Source organism: Salvelinus sp. IW2-2015, unplaced genomic scaffold (assembly GCF_002910315.2).
Source record: "Salvelinus sp. IW2-2015 unplaced genomic scaffold, ASM291031v2 Un_scaffold2639, whole genome shotgun sequence".
In the NCBI taxonomy this organism is placed as follows: Eukaryota; Metazoa; Chordata; class Actinopteri; order Salmoniformes; family Salmonidae; genus Salvelinus; species Salvelinus sp. IW2-2015.
In genome coordinates, this window is record NW_019943946.1 from 75,784 (window position 1) to 80,965 (window position 5,182).

The following is a 5,182-nucleotide window of genomic DNA, read 5'->3' on the forward strand; positions in this document are numbered from 1 at the left end:
TCTAACATCAACCTACTCATTGAATGGAAGGACATAATAATAAAAATTAGAGAAAACATGAGAAAAATATGAATATAACAATAAATACCATACTAGTACAAATAATTAACATCATAAACAGAATATAAGAGGTACATCAAAAACAGAACAAATAACATAGAACCAGATAAAGATAAGAGAGGCGTAGCAACGGACACACACAACATATTCTCTTTATCCCTTGATGTGATTGTAATGTTTCTTGTATGTTCTTATCTCTAGGAATCTTGTGACTTTTCATGGATAAAATGGTGAGTCCTGCTCTGTAGCTCAGGTCCTTGGTCTGTAGCTCTGGTCTGCTAGCTTCTCGGTCCTCGGTCTGTAGCTCTGGTCTGTAGCTCTTGTGTCCTGGTCTGTAGCTCTGGTCTGTAGCTCTGTCCTGGTCTGTTAGCTCTTGGTCCTGGTCTGTAGCTTGCTGTGGTCTGTACGATCTGGTCATGTAGCTCTGGTCTGTTAGCTCTGGTCCTCATAATAATATCAGGCCATCGTGTGTTTAACTACTTATGGAGAAGGATTAGGCTCTACATAGGGGTGTGAATTTCAATGTAGGAGAAGGATAGGCTCTAATAGGGTTGTGATTAACTGTAGGAGAGAGGATAGGCTCTACATAGGGGTGTGTGATTAACCTGTAGGGAAGGAATTAGGCTACTACATTAGGGGTGTGATCTTAACTGTAGGGAGGAAGGAAATTAGGCATTACATAGGGTGTGATTAACCTGTAGGGAGAAGTATTAGGCTCTACAAGGGGTGTGATAACTGTAGGGAAGAAGGATTAGGCTTTACATATAGGCGTGTGGATTAACTGTAGGGAGAAGGATTAGCTCTACATAGGGGGTTGTGATTAGACCTGTACTGGGGAAGGATTAGCTCTCTCTCTCTCTGTCTCTCTTTGTCTCTCTGTCTCTCTTTGTCTCTCTTTGTCTCTCTCTCTCTCAGGGTATTCCCCAGGTGACTCTGGTTGGTCATGATTGGGGTGGATCTGTGGTCTGGAACATGGCCCAGTGTCACCCAGAGAGAGTCAGGTACGGACTAACATAAAGTGCATTCGGAAAGTATTCAGACCCCTTCACTTTTTCCACATTTTGTTACATTACAGCCTTATTCTAAAATGGATTCAATTGCATTTCTTCCTCATCAATCTCCACACAATACACCATCATGACATCACAATACACCATAATGACATCACAATACCCCATAATGACATCACAATACCCCATAATGACATCACAATACACCATAATGACATCACAATACACCATCATGACAAAGGAAAAACAGGTTTTTAGACATTCTTGCAAATGTATTAAAAATAACAAACTGAAATATCACATTTCCGTAAGTATTCAGACCCATTACTCTGTACTTTGTTGTAGCACCTGTCATGACGTTGGCCTGTGGGTAAGGTGTATGACCCCCCCATAAATACCTTTCTCCCTTCCCTCTCTCTCTGACTCTACAGAGGGACTTGTTGTGTCTTTGACTATGCCGGATTAAGTGATATGACATGTTATTCTATAAAATAATTTCTCTGTAATTAATATTACCTGATTGAGCTAATCATGTAATTGTAATTAACTAGAAAGTCGGGGCACCACAAAATAATATTTATAGAGCAGTTATCTTCCGAATAAACTCGAAAAGACCTATTAATATTTTACATCAATAGCAGTCAATATTAATCGTCACCTTTTTTCAGTCTCATCTGAAAGTTGTAAATTCACGAACCCTGGCTAACAAGTTGAATCAGCAATACAAAATTGGGTTTAATTATTTATTTACGAAATACCGAACTAATCACACAGAATTACATATACACAGAATGAATCATACCTTGATTACAAATGATGTAATAAAGGAAAACGTCCCTAGCGGACGGAACAGATATGACAGCTGGTTACACAAAGAAAAGGGGGTTGGGTTTGAGTGAAAGAGCGGGAAGACTGAAGAACAAAGGGAGAAGCGATGTCTCTATCAGGCTGTAGGCAACTACTCTATCGTAAATACAGAATCTTATGCATTCTAAATTACCGCCATTTGGAAAAGGAAAATGCAATAAATATTTACTCTGAACTGCGCTTCAATAGGTTGGTGGTAGATGGATGGCCGTGTTGCCCAACAGAGTCCTTTGTCCTTTGAAGAATGTATCTGCTGGTAAATTGGATACGTTGTAGTGTCGTCGTTGTGTGGTAGACGGGATACTCTGTCCGTCCTCTCCTAGCCCACGTTTACAGCGGCCGCTACTAACGCAACGGCTAGGAGGTATCACTTCTGTAGCGAATAAGAGTTCAAAGTTCATACCATTCGCAACCAAAGCTCACGCTGAGATTGGCGTGAGCTTTGTTCTGTAGTTATTATCTGAATCCTTCTGACATCGGACCGTCGCCCTAATGTACCCGGAACAGGAGGTTACATTTTCGTCAAGGGCTTATATAGTGGAGGGAGAGAAGGGTGTGTTTCATAGTTTATAACCCGTGTCTCTTCACAGGGGCGGGCCACTGATTGAGCAGAGCTCTAACCTTATGAAAACCCAAATTCCTCATTTGGAAGCTAAAATTACATTTCATTTTTTCACAAATAGTTTCATTTAAATGTCTGGATGCACTGTACATACACACAAGTACACACACACACACACACACACACACACACACAAGTTAAATTTAACCATTCCAGTGTGTGTGTGTGTGCAGAGCGGTCGCTTCCCTGAACACCCCTCTGTTCCCTGTGGACCCCTCCAAGGATCCAATGGAGTTTCAGCAGACTCGTGCGCCCATCTTTTAATCTACCTCAATCTCTACTTCACCAGAAACCCGTTAAGTTTGTGTGTACTGTGTGCTCGTGTGGATAGTGCATTATGGGTGATACGAGCGGTCAGAGACACGTGGCTGTCGGACTGTGTCGTGTTCGTGTGTGTGCGTGCTGTGTCGTGAATGTGTCTGTTTTGTGTGTGTGTGTTGTGTGTGTGTGGTGTGTGTGGTGTGTGTGTGTGGGTGTCGTGTGTGTCTTAATCCCTGTTTAGTGTGACCAGCTGGGTTTGTACCTGGCTCCGATGCACATTCTCAAGTTTTTCATAACCGATTTGTTGTCGATTGCTGGGGGCGATTATTCAGACTGACAGCCTCAGACTGCCCCCTTGTAGTTAGCTGCAGTCCTGTTTGTAATACGCATAGAAAGTTAATACGCATAGAAAGTTAAATACGCATGCTTGCGTGGCACGTGATGAAATATAAACAAAACTAGCTAGCCAAAATAGCGTAGCAGCAATTGCTAACCAACTGTAAACAATGTTAGCTGGCTAGCTAAGCATCTTGGCGTAACTATGAGGATGAAACAATTAACTCATCCTACCGTTAATTTACCTCCCTAAATCATTTTACTAGTAAGCCAGCGCCTCCAAAGGAGCAATGTGTGGATTTCCTTTTTTGACGTTCTACGACGTTTATTTACGTTAGAAATGAAATGTAACATCCTGAGGTAACTCATCTACAGGGTGTAGCTGAGACTGAGATGAGAGAAAGATCTGGGCAAGGACCTTCAAGATCTTCTCCATGGCAGTGGAGATAAAGGTGACGCACACAGCGCACGCAGCGAAGGACACGCAAACACACAGAATGACCAGACCGACACAGACACAACACACACACACACACACACACACACACACACACACACACCACACAACACACACACCACACACACACACACACACACACACACACACACACACACACACACACACACACCACACCACACACGACAAGAAGCAGACAGCAGACAGAGACACCAGACCGACACCCGACAGGCTCACCCAGACAGGCTCACCCAGACAGACTCAGACCAGACACAGACAGACAGACAGACACAGACAGACAGACAGACAGACAGGCACGGCTGACAGACAGACAGACAGAACAGACAGACAGACAGACAGACAGACAGACAGACAGACAGACAGACAAGACAGAACAGACAGGACAGACCAGACGAGACAGACCAGACAGGACAGACAGACAGTACAGACAGACATACAGACAGATTAATGAAATGTAATCTCTGTTGTGTGTTTCTCCAGGCGATAATAAGTGTCCTACACTAATCAACACTGCTGGAGTTCAGATGTGACTCAGCAGGGTCTCGAGTCACTGCGAACAGGGAAGTACCAACAGGTAAACCATTCATGAATCTGAAGGGTTGGGGCTGAAGGGTTGGAGCTATGGGGCTCCCATGTGTTAAAACTAACATTCTGATTGGAGTGGGGCTGAAGGTCTGAGTGACCTAGGATTCCTCATGTTGTGTAAACTAACATTCTAGATTGGCAGGTGGCAGTACTGGATTGACTGTGCATCTGTGCTACAAAGTAAATTCTGCAGATAAAGGTTAAATAAAATAAAATAAAAATAAATAAAATAAAAATGTAATCTGCAGACTAACGTGTTGGTGTGTGTTGTGTTGTGTGTTTGGTGTGTCGTGTGTGTGTGTGTGTGTGTGTTGTGTGTGTGTGTGTGTGCTGTGTGTTGTCTATGTTGCTGTGTGTGTGTGTGTGTGTGTGTAGGTGGTTCTCGTTCGTAGGACTACCAGACGAGATACCCAGGACCTCCATCCCTCAGTGAGACTGCTCTGCAGTTCTACATCACTCAGTTCAAAGAACAAGGATTCAGGTTACACACACACACCACCAACACTGGCAACGAAGAAGAGAGGGAGGAGGATGGAATAGGAAATGGATGAGAGGTGGAGAGAGAGTTGGAGAGGTGGAGGGAAGGCAGAGGGGAGGATAGGAGGAACCGGAGGAGGGGGACGACGGTGGAACGAGGAGGACGGAAAGATAGGGACGGAGAAGCTGAGTGACAGAGACTGTTGTGTGTTTTTCCACGAGGGCCACTGACAACCTCGGTACCGTAATGTGCGTGAAGCATACTGGAAATGGCTAGCTCCGACCGCAGAGCTAACGGTAGGGGTGTGTTTGTGTGTGTATTTGCAGTGAGCTGTGCGTGTGTGGTGTGTGTGTTACGTTGACATCAGTTTATACAGTATGTTGAGTAAATTACACACTTTTTCTCGTAGTGTGGTGTGTTGCTGTGTGCATTGCCGTTATTGCCATTATGTCGAATCTCGTGTGTCGATTGTCGTGTGTGTGTTC

The 5,182-nt window shown here is 43.9% G+C and overlaps 1 long non-coding RNA gene across 1 annotated transcript; it reads left to right on the top strand.

The window, feature by feature from the left end:
• The first annotated feature begins 274 nt into the window (after positions 1–274).
• On the top strand, positions 275–2,805 carry LOC112074451 (uncharacterized). Its single transcript, XR_002894742.2, has 3 exons — positions 275–290; positions 976–1,061; positions 2,733–2,805. It is a non-coding gene; the product is annotated as an uncharacterized lncRNA (long non-coding RNA).
• The last annotated feature ends 2,377 nt before the right edge of the window (positions 2,806–5,182 follow it).